General features: G+C 37.1%; 1 long non-coding RNA gene across 3 annotated transcripts in view; it reads right to left on the bottom strand.

The window, feature by feature from the left end:
* The window catches only part of LOC132646674 (uncharacterized), a 501,797-nt gene that overhangs the window by 276,145 nt on the left and 209,692 nt on the right, over positions 1–15,960 (bottom strand). For all 3 annotated transcript variants that reach the window (XR_009584923.1, XR_009584922.1, XR_009584921.1), the window contains exon 2: positions 12,153–12,213. This is a non-coding gene — a long non-coding RNA (uncharacterized LOC132646674). The remainder of the gene's footprint in view (positions 1–12,152; positions 12,214–15,960) is intronic.

Raw genomic sequence — 15,960 nt, 5'->3', positions numbered from 1 at the left:
TTACAAATTACTGGACAGAAAAATAAAAAATATAAGCACTAAGAAAATATTAAGATAGGAATTGTGTTGAATCCAAACACTAAAAATACTGTGAGTGTGAAATTCTGTCATCAGTGTTAGTTAAAAAAGAGGTTCTACAGTTCCTTTTCAATATCACCTAAGCATTATTAATACATTGAGTAATATATATCTATAAATATATGTGAAATGATTCAGCTCAGAAATACTGAAGTACTGAATATAGCTTATGAACTACCACTCTTACCTTTACATTTTAAAAACCTCAAACATCAACACTTGAATAACTATGGTTCTTACTGTTTTATTTCTTTATTTACTTTTAATTTCTGTTGTTATTTTGATAGTGCTGGGATCACATCCAGGGCTTTATGTATGCTCAGTAAATGCTCCACTACTCTGCCACATCCCTATCCTTGCGTTTAATATTTATGGATGAAAACCTGAAGCTCTAGCATTAAAAAGAAGCAAAGGTGCATCGAGTCTTCCAGTTCCCTCCTTACAGAAGAAAATATGATTTGCGTTCTCCCTCTGCTAAAAATAAATTACACAAAGTACAACCAGCTTAGTCGAGTTCACAGAGCTGAGGACCTTGAAAACCAGGGCAAAGAGTTTATGCCCAGTCTAGGAAAGAGTTGTGTTCTGCTTCTCTTAAAATTCTCTCCCCAAAGTCAGGAGCTTGGCTTTGAGAGTATATGGAAATAGAAGGAAAAAAGCTTAGCTTCAGAAGAAAGTCTAGAACACAGACCACTGCTGGCCTTTCACCAGCAGAAAGAGCAGAGTCTTCATCGCTAGTACACTAAAATGTCTAAGAAGTAACAGTAGACAATAGTAAAAAACGTCTCTGTAAGATCAGTTGCAGTAGGAAAAAATTCCAGGGTGATATGGAATGAGTGACTGTTGCTCAGTTTTGGTCCAGTCCTTAGGAATTCATAAACCATGAAGTTAACAAAACTGGCCACAGATCAGAATCCCCTTGAGATACCTAGAAAAAAAGGTAATAATTAATGCAAAAGTGGTTTGTAGATGTGTATCTTTAATGCAAGCAACACCAGTGTCCTCAGACAGAGGTTTTCTATGCACGAGAGGTCACAAGTTATAAATGATACATGCGGCACGGCTGAACATCAACAGAAACACTTAAAAGTCCTGACATCAGGCTAGCACACTTGTTTAATGGGTAAAGGAGCCTTTCACCAAGCTGGAAATCACAAATTTGATCGCTAGGACCCACAAGGTAGGATAGACCCAACTCCTGTAAGTTGTTCTCAGGCCTCTAAATGCACCTACACACATAGATACATACACCTACAGAGAAATAAGTAAATGAAATGTTGTAGAAAGGACTACAGTTTGGAAATTTCCAGATTTAAATAGGTGAAATAAATGAAATACGTTTTCTTACATGATGAAAAAATTAGAAGCCCTTCAAAATTAAACATAAATGATAAATTTTATCATTTTCGGTGAATAGTGTAATTTTCTTAAATTTATGGATTGACAAATCAGGTTTTGATATGGCAGCTTAGAAATCAACATGGCAATAAAGAAATAAGATTGTGTATTAGTCTTTTCAGATCCAAAATGTTAAGAAATAAGTTAATGCAAGAAAACATTATAATCAAGGAAGTCTATGTGTATGTATAGAAACAGCAAAATAAACTCACTGTTGCCTTGTGTTTTGAGTGAGAATCATCCATGGGCTCATATATTTGAATAGTTGATCCTCAGGTGCTAGAACCATTTGGGAAGGATTAGTAGGTGTGGCCTTGATGGAGAAGATGTGTCACTCAAGGCAAGATTTGGGGTTTCAGAAGCCCCCGCCATTCCCAATTAGCTTTTTCTCTCTCTGCTTTGTAAGCTCGTAGCTCCTGCTCCGATGCCATGCCTGCCTGCTTGCTGCTATGTTAACCCCATGCCAGTCATGGAGTCTAAACCTCTGAAACTGTAAGACCCGATTACTGGAATACACCTTATTCTGTAAGTTGCTTTGGTCATGGTGTCTTACCACAACAATGACAAAGTAACTAGGACATTTATAGGGTTAATATATGCTAATAATTATTAAAAGAAAAGTAAATAACTAACCTAATAGGGCAAATAGAATAATAGCAAAAAACTCATTTTATCAGAAAGTTGTGCCAAATATAAATATATATCTACCTAAGAACAGAACCTCAAATACTAGAAATATAATAAAGCAAAAACAATTAGCTATGACTATAGACACAAAATATATAAAAAATAGCAAGCTGAACATAATATTTAAAGAGAATAAATTGTGTTCAAAAATTTATGATAATTATAATAAAAATACTAATGCCTTTTTATTTGAAAACGAATTAGCAAAATGCATTGAGTGAAGAGAATAAAACAGAAAAGCAATAGATTCACAGGGTAAAAAAAATGACAATATGTAACACTGAACCATTATTTTAAAAAATAACTAGAAATAGAAGGCAACTCGATATCTTATCAAGTAAAACTCACAACTTGCATGACATTTAACAGTATATACTGAACATTTTCCATGTAAGATTGGGACCAAGGTCAGGGGTTCCACAAATATTAACTCATTTTATAAAGATGTCCTCTCCATTTCAATAAGATGAGAAGGAAATAAAAGTCATCCAGTTTATAAGAGTGCATGTAAAATGATCTTTATCAGTAGTCAACATCATTGTATATATGCATAAAATTCTAAAAACTGGACAAGAGCTTTCTAAGTTTACCAAGACATTAGGATTCCATTTAAAAAAATTAACTGTGCTTCAAAATACACCCAGCTGACTTCTTTCTCAGATCTCTCATTTTCCACAAGCCTTTCTTTCAGGCTAACACAAGAAGATAGTGCCAATCAAAATACATACCATAATATACAAAACAGCATGGAAACACAGGTAAAAATACTGGGGATTACAACTAAGTCTTCATTTGATTCTTCCCTACTGGTTCCATCATTAAATACGAGGAAGATAATCGTTAGCTTCCAAAATAATATCAAGATAAAAGGCCAACAAGAATTTACAATTTATGTTGCCTAAGATAATGTAACAATTAATAACTGGTGTCTCAGAATTCAAGATATCACCTTTAGACATTTAAATTACAACATGATTGTCACCAGATCATTTGGATGAACATTATAAATACCATAATTATTCTTCTGAAAGCAAAACATTAAAAGATCTTTTTATAAATTGATACTAGATAAAATTCAAGATTAACAACAGGATATGAGAATTTCATTAGGTATCTTTTCACAGAACATGTACAACACAGGACAGTTTTAACTTAAGGGAGAAACGCCTAAAGCCTCTTGATAGTCTTGTTAATCATCCATGTCCTATATGTTTTCTTCACAACAGAATGAGCAGGGCACTACTACATCCTGTGAAACCTGAGCTACACGGAGCAAAGCAGTGGGTATAAAAAGACACAGTAGTGGGTGTTGGTGGCAGCATTCAAATCCAGGAGATGTGACTTCAGTCTACAATCCCAGACAATTACGCAGAACTCCATGAACAGAGGAGAAAAAGATAAGAATGTACGCATTCTTCTGAAGCCTGTAGGTTAATCGCGGAAAACGAAAAAAGTATTTAGACAACAATATGCTTTGAAGAGCACACAATAAAGGATGGTGAAAGCCATGGGAACATGTATAGGGAACATGTATGTGAGATGCTATTTGAGTTGAGACTTAAAGAAATGGGCAGTCCTACAGCCATGTTGTCAGTGGTCATAAGACCAGTGTGGTGTGTATGACATATGAGAAATCGGGAGACACGAACAATGGCTTTGGAAAACTCAGGGCTTGGAAATAATGATGGAAAATTTAGCCTCTGTCCAAATGTGATAGAAAGGGATTGGAAAAGGCAGTCTGTTGTTATGTTTTGTTTTGTTTTGTTTTGTTTTGTTTTGTTTTATATCCCGGTCAGCAAAGACAGGGTTGGATCTGAGACCATTAGGTTACTGTGGTATTACTCATGGGTGTCGAGGGGCTGAGGATAGTGTCTAAGATGGTAAAACAAACCTTGGAAATAGAAGACAGACTGGAGAATGTTGCGAAAAGAGAGACTTTCCAATGGATCAGTGTGGGGAGTGAGTAAAGAAGAATCAAGGTTAATATATATAAATATATATACATATATGCATATATATTTATGTAATTATATATATTATATACTTACATATAATATATTACTGTATGTTATAATCTGTTGATATATGATATTTATATCATATATGTGATATATATGAGTCATAAAGACTATACAGTCTACAGTATCTATATTATATATACTGAATCATATAGACTCTATATGAACCAGAGTACTTCTTACACATGCTGTTTTCAGGAAAACCTAAATATTTAATGATCAAAGGAGTAACCCCTTCAAAAAGAAAGGCTATTCTTCATCTGGTTGTATGCAGAATTTTTCATCAAAGCTATGGGCAGACATTCAGCATCTTTAGCTCTTTAGCGTGGTTTCTTGTCCAGAGCATGGATATCTCTGTTTTTAAGGAAACTTTAAAAGATGACCAATAACTGAAGAATCACAATCTTGGACTTTCTCAACTGTCACTTGTGCTTGTAAAAAAATAAAACATGTGTAGTCTTTGTAAACAGCCTACATCATATCTTTCTCAGGAGTAACCAAAAGAATATGAAGCAAAATTTGAGCAAAAATTACAACATGCTGCTTGTACCCCAGCTCCGATTTATCTCTCTTCACCAGCAAAACCTGAGTTCTAACTAATGAAAAACCGGTTTGATTTTTAGAAAACATCCTCATTCTGAGCTAAAATAACAAAAGTGACCAAGGACAATATGATTTAATATGTGTTGAATGTGAATAGAACTAGGATGCTTTCTTTTTATTGCATTAGATAATCAAAACTATTAAATATTTTTTTCAAAACGCTTTTCATAATCCTGGGACCATTAATGTCATGTTCACATCACTGTGGATTTTTGTTGTTGTTGTTGTTGTTGCTTTTACTATTCATGGGACACAATGACTCACTGGCACGTTGCCAGTGCAAGAAGCAGCTAAATAATACATGACATGCCCTTTAGCTAGCATCATGATGCCAGATTTAAAACAAGGTAAGAACTTTCCTCCTCGTACACTTGCAGCGTTCAGCTGTTCAGAATCTATAGTGTTAACAATTTATCATCAAACCCAGTGATTTGCTGCCAACGTATCAAAGTGGCCACTGGATGCATATGATCAAGTCTGAGCATCTGGCCTCCTCTGTTCCTGACATTAGCACAGACAACAGAATCAGTGGACTATTGAATGCAATTACAGTAAGCGAGACGGACAATAAAGATTGATAGCGCCTTCTCTTTTTATCACACACAAAACTAGTGGGGGTTAAAGCTTTGCCTCGAGCTGCCTTCATTTAACAATGATTGAAAATACGCAATTGTGTTGGTAAAACACTGTAGCCTGTACCACTTCATTTACTGGACACATTATCAAATTAAATGAAAAGTGAACTGCCAAAAGCAACAGCTATCATATATTAATGATGAATATTTACTTAGCATTGTTCACAAATCATACAGAGAACAGAATCCTTCTTGTTATCTTCTTTGCAGGTTCCACTTGAGCAGCCTGTAACATTTCTATGTTTACGCTGTCTTCTGTCTACAAATCTCTAAATACAGATGTGCACGATTGGTTTTGTGACTCTCCATGTGACTACAATGTGTAATTAATAAAATGTTCTAGTTGTAGATGAATCCTAATTATTAAAGAGGTTTTTGCCATTCTTCATAACAGTTCTCATTCCGTTAACTTTGAAGCAGGAGAAACTGAATCAAGGGTAGATCTAATGATGTAAAGGTTAGGCAATCTAGCTTCACTGAAAGCTTTCAACATATGGAAGGTAACAAAGACCCTCAAGACAAAACAAGCTACAAATATATATTTTGTTTTTCTCTACTGAGTAGTTTCTTAGTAACCATCAAGAGATGTAACAGTTCGCCCATAATCTAACCTCAAAACAGTAAGTATACAGAAGGCAGAAGGCAAAATGGAAGAGTAAAGAATTGTGAGCAAACAAGGGAATGGATCAGAAGCCATGGCTCTTAAAAGAGGAGGCTGCTGAGCAAGTACCAACAGGTCTGACATGCACAACTGAGAATTTCATTAAGTGGACAAACATTTGGTGTGTGTACCTGCATGTTACGAAGACAGGAAACAGGCACATAGGACTGTCCAGTCATGCACATTAATTCAAGGTTGTTTTAATACCCCTCCCCCCCATATCTTGCCTTCCTTTTAAAGGATAGATACAGGAAAAGAAGGCTTCATATGTGAACAGTAATCACATCTCTGTTCAAGGATCTCAATGACCTAAACAGTCTGTGCATGACCCTTACAGAAAGAAAACATGAGATAAAAGAAGTGAAGAGGCAGAGAATCAGCCATAGGCTTTCTGACACTATCCCACATGCTAACTGTAAACAATTCAGTTCAAATTCAGCTGCTACTGAGTTTGAAATTAGAGCGCCCCTCATAGGCAATGTAAACAAGAGACAGAGAATACTGAAGATTCCACAAACGTGGAACACTTCCCAGAGCAGACTGCGCACCTACAAGCCAAAGAGGAGAGCTGAGTGAGAAGCAATGAAATGTAAAGAAAAAGGGTGTGCTCTCTAAAATTCGCCTTCAGACCTTAACCAAACTTTCCAAGCACATTCAAATTCTAATGCCCATGTCGCCTTTGAGCTGTCTCCTTAGTAGTTCTCCTCAAGCTAGATCATTGCCAGACTGTCTCTGGAGCTTCCCAAAATGAGCTCTGGGTCTCAACATTTGGAAATTTTATCAGCAGATTTCAGTAATGAATACTCATTATAGAATATTTAGTGAATGAAATATGAATAAATCAAAAAGGAAATCTATAACATTTAAAGTTTCTGTCCATAATTTACTTTTTCATGTAAAACTTCTTGTCAACATTTTTAGTAACTTTTGGGATGGTTGCTTTAAATTTTTTAAATGAAAACATAAGCTTATAATTAAAACTCAACATGCCAGCTATCAATACAAATGGAAGTGTGATGGATTCCTCACCATACAAGTAGGTGTCTCTCAATGTTTTTAAGGTAGGCATGTCTTTACAGTCTCTCTATATTAATTAATCTGTTCACATGATTTGTATAACAATAAATCAACTATATCAGTTATCTACAATTTTTTCTTTATTTTTCACTTCATATTTTGTTGATTCTTATCTCTATCCAAAGCTATCATTTCTAATGGGTATATGATATTTCATATTATAGGTAACCACAATTGTTTTTAACCCTCATATTATAATTTCCCAATTTACATACATATATGCATACACATATATTCAAATGGACATCCATATACTTTTTCTTCATTTACTTGAAAACAGTTTGCATATAGATGTCTAAAGATGGAAATTGTCTATCAAAAATCTATGCTTACAAAGTTTTTTAAAGATGCTCAGAACCACTGCCCTACCAAAGACTGTGGCATGTTCGACTCTTGCCTAAATATGTACAAGAGGACACATTTTTCTATAATTCATGGACCCTAAATATTTTCCATAACTTAAATTTTTACCCATATAGTGTATGTGTTTCATTTAAAGATTTCACCTTCAACTTCATTTTATATGTTTATTAGCCATTCTCATCCCCCATTAACTACCCACTTATAGCCTATATTAATTTTTCTGATGTATAATTTATTTTTTCTTATTATCTTCTGAAATCTCTACTCCACTTTTCTCCATGTTTATAGTGGATGCACACAGCGTTCCCTTTGCCTTAAAATGGTCTTTTGGGATTGAAAATTACTAAAATAAACCTCATGTTATATTGTCCAATATTTACTGTTTTTAAGGAGTCTCTGAAAGGGAATTTAAACATGGAGATTCCTGTTGTTCTTTCTTTCTTTCTTTCTTTCTTTCTTTCTTTCTTTCTTTCTTTCTTTCTTTCTTCTTAAACATGTATGGGAGGGTAAAATAAAAATTCTTCCAGGTGGCTCTTGTTTCCATCCACCCTCGGACCTGCAACGGACTGCAGTGGAGCCCAAGTACTAGGGTTTGACCTGACAGTCTTATTCCAGTGCTCATCTCCAACCTGGAGATGACAGAGCTATCTCAGAGGCCTCTGGGGACTGACGATGAGACACTCAGATCCTAGCACTGTGATTCCCATAGGCTAATGTTGCGCAACATCAGTTACTTGTCCTCTCTTTATCATTTTGCCTGAGCTGCCTGCACCTTGCTTTTTTTTTTCTCTCTCTCTTTTTAAATATGATTAAAGATGTATTTCTACTCTCCCAACTTCTCTCAAAATTCAAGGGCAGAACCTTGATATAGATTTTCATAGGATTCTGTGGAATCAAAAGCTGCTTCAGAAAATGTCATTTTAAAATGATACTTGTATTTCCTTGGTCACCATTCTATTTCTAAGCAGATGAGTGTCTCACAGATCTTAAGAGTAAAGTATTGACTGATGTGTGGTGATTACAGTATACACAGCTTTGTGAGGGCTATTGGCAATGCTTTGCTTAATCAAAGACTGAGTTTGACTCATTACAAAGCATTTTAAATGGCCTTACCACTATCTCCATCGACAGCCCAGCCCTCACACAGAAGTGTGTATCTGTGCCTTGCAGACTCAGAGGCTGAAATACTGTCTCTAGGAGATGTGGGAGGTGCTATTGACTATTCCTGCTGCAAAATACAAGCTAGAAAGTTCGCCCGACTGTGCTGAACAGCCTGAGATTCTCTATGCAAGAATCACATGGATTCTTAGGTAACCAAAGGCTATTAGAGGAACAAAGCCACTTTTCTTAAGAATCCTTATAACTCTTATCTCAGCATAGACCGTGTATTGAAACAAATAAACACAAAAAAGATATTAAAGTCTGTTGGTACAATGTCCAGAGCTTAGAAGTCCACATCTCTATCAAGGTTCACTTAAACCAAAAAGAAAGAACCTACTTCTAACTCAGGAAATACTCTGTAAGCAAAGGAAGTCAGGGGAAAAGGATCTACTTTTTATCCAGCAATATGATACAATGTATTATAAGTGTCTGTGGTTATTATAAATATTAGATACATTTTACTGAGCAATGACTATGAGCCAAGTAGTATGTTAAGCATTTTAAAATACTATCTCAATTAACACTCTCGGAAACTCATGGGAGTTCTATTATCCAAGATTTAGAGGGGACAGGTGAGGGTCAGACACAAAATGTGGGCAAGATCCTAGAGCAGTTGCCATGTGATACAACTGTCTCATAATTTCATAATTGTTGTTTAACCTCCATGATAAGACTATGCCAGGTGGCCAGACTATTCTCACAGTCGGAAAAAAAAAAGACTTCCTTCCTAAGAGAAAAAAATTAATCAGGTAATATTTGCTTGTTTCATAATCTTTAACCTGTTTTTAGATCCTACTTTTAAGATAATAAAAGACAACACTACAATAATTGTAATACAGTACTTTCAGTTACCAATAAATACACAGAGAAAAATGCAGATTGAGTAAATCTGTAATTAAGCCAGAAAAAACTGAGGGGGAAAAAATGTACTGTTCTTCCAACTATTCAGTTGGTCAGTTGTGGGCTGAATGGTGTACTGTCTCCAGAGTCAGTACCCAACATCTTAGGTAGCAGAATGTAACTGTAGTTGGAGGTGACTCATTCTAAAACGGACAGTGAGAGCATCATGATGGCCTTTCGTGTGGTATGAAGGCCGTGCTCACCCAAAGCACACATTTATACCTGGGGAAGAGCTAGCTATCCGCATAGAAAAGGCAGGGACCTTGGTAGGTCCCAACCCCTCCAACACGTGACGCCCGGTTTACAGGCTCTGGAAGGAAGCAGAAATCAACCTGTCACTTATGCCATGGGGTCCATAGCATCTTGTTATAGCAGCTGAAATCTGCCAGAGTAGTATGTCTGTCAGCGGGATGGGAAGCAGATCGAAGTTGCTCTACCAGCTGCTACTTAAATAAGGAATAAAAAGGGAAGTAAGAGGTATAACGCTAACCTGAAAGAGGAAGGAAAACAACTGTCTTTAATTGAGTCTTATGCCAATTTCCAAAAAGAGGACATTTAAAACATTTCTGTACCTAGGTAGACTTTTTTTTTTTCGTGCCCCACAACCTCCAACTTCTCTCTCATTGGCATGTCATTCACGGTCCTTAGTGTGACCAGTTGTGATGAGGATGTCTCCATCAAATCATGGAGGAATGTGTTAGCTGGAGACATAGCTTAATATTCTCAATAGAAACCCTCTCCTTAGTCTCCAACTCCACACTGTTTGAGCAGAGTAAGTGGAGAAAAAAAAATCTACAAATTTAGCTACTTGTGGCTTACCATTCATATTGCATAACAATGGCTCCTTTCTCTACCAGTCAATGGCCTGGGAGCAAAATCAAAAAGTGGCCTGAGCTTGAACATCCTTGTTATCAAGCCATATTCCCTGGAGGAGCTGCTGGGTACCTGACTTTATGCCAGGAGGCACCAACCTTCCTCCTGCCTAATCACTGAAGACATTTCCTTGCTGATGCTTGGGTCTTAATGACCTCAACACTTCACAAGTGGTTTGCCTCCTGCTTCCCCCTTGACACAAACATAAAATGGAAGATGTTATAAAGAAATGAATAAGTTTAGATGTAAAATAAAATCCATCTTCTTATGAGTGGATGCATGCCTGTGCCTCATTGGCATGTACCAGATTGTACTAAATGGCACGGATTTCCCAAGGGAAGATAACTTCCGCATACCGCTACAAAAGCTTTATTCCCCACACCATGCAAATTATTTAATTTAAACACTGCTTGATGGGACTCTCTGAGGAGAAGGGTGTTTTCACAGATCCATCCTTAATCTGTTGCTGAATACATGCATGTGAACAGATAGAAGGGGCCTCAAACTCCTTACTGCACTGCCTACGAAGATGCTTCAGAATGCACAACCAGAGGCAATGCAATGTGTCTAAACCTTGGAAAGATCAAATGCAAATGGTATCAGTTTCCTATGGCAGAGAGTGAACACGGGCAAAAGAGCAGTTGTCCTTCTACAAGCACTTCCCCAATACTGTTTAACTCCTGCACAGTGTTTTAAAGTGTGTGTGTGTGTGTGTGTGTGTGTGTTTTGCAGGTACACACTTCAGTGTTCAGTATACACAATATGAAATAACCAAATTCATCATTGTATTTTACTAAAGTAGGAAAAGCAGTGAAAAGATTAAAGAAGCAGTTCTCCTCAGCTGTACTCTGTGCCAGGGATGTCATTTTAAGCCTTCTTTTGATCCTCATGTCTCTTCAACAGGCTTACCTTCTGCTTTTCTACTACATATTAATCAGTTAAAGATACGAAATGAAATGAAAACTTGAGTGGCCTGTTATTCATAACAATGTTTCTAAATTTCATCATGAAAACTCTTAACTTTTTAAAGAAGTCTTTAATGGGTCCCATGAAAAGAATCTTCCTCCTGAACAGATTTCCTTTACATAAGGCTTCATGCAAGGAAAGGTTAGCTCCACCAGGAGCACAAACTCGCACACACTTTGCACTGCAGAGAGTCGCTAGCTTATTTTAAAAGCAAATAGACATTAGACAACACTTTCAATATTAACTTACTCTTAGCACTTCTTCATCAGAGTAAGCCAGAAGGCTATGAGCCCCTTCACCCTTCCCCTGGTCTTTCTCTAGCTCTCCATGTGTGGTAGGCCCCTGCTCTGGGGAGGTGAATGCCTTCCTCCTGCCAGCCTAGTTATTTATTGACATAGCTTGCATGCTGGAGCATTATCAGCTTAATGCATAATTCAAAATCTCTTGCATGTGGCCTGCACTTTTGCCTTATTTCGTGCAACCTAAATAAAAGATAAGAAGAAGTATTTCCAAGGTGGGCACATGAAAGGATTCCTGAAGGTTGCCATTGACCCCCAACTCCGGCCTGCCCTGACTCAGAAAATTGCTTGCCATGCAGTTCCCACACACCCTCATAATGTCCCATACTGAGGCAAAAACGGTCTGAAAGATGGTCCCAAAGTTGGTACTGAGTGGGAAGTTGTGAACCTTTGGAATAAAGAAGCCTGTACACTTCAGGGAAATGACAATTCTTACCTCACTTATTCTTTCTGGAATGGCAGCTAGACGTTTTCAGGAGGGCAACAGTCGCAGGTGTCTGTAATTCAAAAGAAGAAATATATTAGGGTTTAGAATGTTAATTTCCAGTGGGAAAGGGTAAGGGATGGGTAGCAAAGAGAAACAGAAGAAGAGAAAGAAGAGTCAGAGGCCATGGGGAAAGGCTTTGTAGCATGTTGGCGAGGATGTGTCTGGGAGCAAATCAAAACAAAGAAAGCAAGAGAGGAAGCTGAGAGTGCAGCAAACTGGGGAGGAGAAAAGGATGATGGCGTGCTTGCTCCCCTGGAGAGGGAAAGTCTACAGGATCAACTGTGGTAGGCGGTCAATTCCACCAGAGACAATTCTGGAAAAGGGTTTAGGGTAAATTTTTTACAGAATCCCCAGCATTTGATTAATCGATTAAACTAACTAGCTGTATATTCTAAGGATGTGTCAAAGATAAAATAAGTGGATCAGCCCATAAGATCCATAGAGCCGATATGCCCTGATTTGAACAAATTCCCTATTGGAGCAGTGTGAAAATTAACACACACACAGCAGTGCCCCAAACACACACTCTTTGTGTATGCATCAGTGTTGATTTCTCCAAGAAGGCACCACCATCCTCCAGAACACTGACAAGCATGCTATATCCACAAACATACATACATACCTACATACAAACATTCACTCACACATGTAACATATGCTCTGAGTTTTCCTCTCCCTATGATCCACAATTTGCCTTTCGGGAAAACATTTGGTGCTCCATCCACTCTAAATGCTATATAAACCCAGCAGCACACAGCCGAGCTTGCCTTGCACTGACACCCATGTGAAGGCTGGACACGAAACTGAAGCCAGAAGGTCACCATCATCAGTTGTGCTTATTACTAAGTGTGGGATTCCAGCAGAAGCTTTTTACATGCATTTTGAGTGCACCAAGCAATAATTCCTCTTTTTTTTATAAACAGAAAGACATGAATTATTAAAAAATTAGACATTTAGAATAATGGCCCTCCATACGCAAAGTATTTATTTCAACTTTCATCATTCATAGTTTATTGCATTGATTTTTTTCATCAGTTTACTTAGCATTAGGCAGCCAGTGAACTCATCAATAAGAAATGAATTTTGGTAACTTTCAAATCCACTATATTATTTTCCTTTTATTTGTAGTGAATTTTTCTTCTCTCAGTAGTATTGCTGCAATAAGTCAGTCATTATTTCTTTATGTTTTCTCTTTTTTCTTTAGGATTTCATTTCCCTTTACAGCACATCTTGTGATCACAAAGAAAACAGAGACACTTATTTCTTTTAACAGTTGAAATTGCTGCAAGTGATTTAGTTGTCATTTAATTTGATTCCTCTCTTCTGTCTGTGGAGAAATATGTTTAATGTACTGGAAATTATGTTAATAAGAAAAAGCATTATCTCATTTAATGAAATAAATATACAAATATTTCAAAATAAAATAAAGAGGCAATCTTCACTGAGAAAAATGTCTCTTATGGCTTGTGTAAAATAAACAAATAAGAAAAATCGTGAATACATTGAAATACTGACAAATTTGTGCCTGTGCTCCAAGAGAAGAGGGAGGCTTGGTGAATAAATTAGCAAAACATAATCAAATACATATATTAGTTATCAAGTTATTAATTTCATATTTCCAATGACCTCAGGAAAGTTCATTTTACTTTTCTAAAAGCGAACTTATGTCTTTGAAATTTTTCCTTTGCATTTTATCCTTTTATTTCAACTGATTGCTATTTCTCAAATTAATAATTATCAGAAATTTCATTGAAAACATGACCAACAACCCATGTAACATAAGAAAGGTTAGAATTCCTTTGATTTTACTAATCAAAACAGAGCCAGTGAAGTCATTCCAAAGCTTTTATATGTTAAAAATTTACCTAATGCACAAAAAGGTTAAATAAATATTGTTGGTGATTTGAGCTAAACTTGAAGCAATTATGTAATAAAAGCATGACCACTGTAACAGAAACACATAATTAGCAATTTAATTACTGGCATGAAGACAAGCGAAAGATGTCAATAAAAAACTAACATGTAAAAAAAAAATAACAAAAAAAAACTTCAGTGGCAAGCCGATTTGACTCTTTCCTGCAATTTGAGAGCAATACTCACCACCTGATGAGCTAAACCGTTTTCACACAAAGCGGCCAGCTCTCATGCACCGAAATAGCCAATTTAAACAGTGTTACTTCGTATCAGTGCATAGTGAATCATTACGTTTTCTTCCGTCTAGATTAGCACTTCTCTTCCCTGAAAGCGCAGTATTTCCAGGCAGCAGGTAAAGAACATTATGGTTTTTAATGAGTTAAAGTAGCAGGTGTTCTTGGTTTCAATTTCATTTTTCCCAGCTTCAATAATGTGTTTGACAGCAATATGTCCCTGTGTAGGACATTCCAAGTACCCTCTCTTTCTTACCCCCTAACTCTCAGCTAAGAAACACATATAAACCAACAACTGTTTGAAAAGGTGAAAATGCCAATAGTAGAAAGAATGAGGAAAATTCAGCATTCCTCTGTATCTTGCACAATTTCTTTCCCTCCCCACATCTGTATTTAAGGTTATGGGTAAGAGGTAAACAGAAAAAAACAAGTAAGGTAAGTTTATTGTGAAATGATCCACTTGTCTTTTTCATCACAGACCAAGTTTCAGACTTTTAAACAGTCTTGAACTACTTGTCTCAGAATCTTCAATTCATCCACACCACTTTCCGTGTCACTGGTATTTAACCAATAGCAGAAAACAGATCCCTCAAGATAGAGCCACATTCAGAGAAGTTTTCTGTCTTGTGATAAAAAGTGAAACATCTTGGCTGGTGTACAATAGCCACTTGTACAAGCCCGGCACATAAAGTGAAATCATGAAAGCCAGACTAGCTAAGAAGTCTGGTCTATAAATATCTTTGTGATGGGATACATTTAAAAAAATAAACTCCAGCAACCCAGAACACAACAAAGAAATTCTCAATGGCAATGCCATTTTATCTTGGACCCACTAATCTTAATATCATATGTTCTAATTAGATATTCTAATCTTGATACAAAATAAACCCTGGATTTACAAAGTCACTGTGTGTGTGTATGTGTGTGTGTGTGTGTGTGTGTGTGTGTGCGCGCGCGCGCACGCGCGCGCTGGTGTATATGTATGTGGAGTATGCATGGATATGTGTGTGAGTATGCATGTCGACGTGAGCATCAAGGGCATAGGAGGATGCTATAGGTCCTCCTCTGTCACTTCCCACTTTACTTCCCTGCACAGGGTGTCTTAGTGGACCTGGAGATGGGGCCGTGGTCAGAAGGTCCCAGTAATCCTCTTGCCTCTTCCCCATACTGCATGGCAGTTACAGGCATCGTGACCATGCCCAGCCTTTTGCATGGATGCTCAGCCCCATGCTGAGGCTATTTTAAGAATACTCATCATTTCAAGCAGCTCCTTCTACATGTGAAGAAACCAAGATTCTGAGAGGTGAAGCAGCTTACTTAAGCATATCTGATGGTGGAAACTCAGAGTTTTGCTAACTTGCTTCAAGCCATGAAAGAGGTAACACTGAACACACGAGGAAATGATCCAGAAGTCAGCCATGTAGATACAAACAGAAAGAAACCTGTGCAACACATGCAGGAGATGTGTGGATGACTCATCCAGAAAGGGAGCAAGACTAGCCGGGAAAAGAGGGGAAATTAAATAGATGGAAGCATTAGGTAATGTCAGATCTGTTCTCTGCAAAGTGAGGGGTTATGGATAGTTTCCAAACAGAATAAGGACCTAAAGA

This window comes from Meriones unguiculatus, chromosome 12, assembly GCF_030254825.1.
Source record: "Meriones unguiculatus strain TT.TT164.6M chromosome 12, Bangor_MerUng_6.1, whole genome shotgun sequence".
NCBI lineage: Eukaryota > Metazoa > Chordata > Mammalia > Rodentia > Muridae > Meriones > Meriones unguiculatus.
This window is presented reverse-complemented; position numbering and strand designations above follow the sequence as displayed.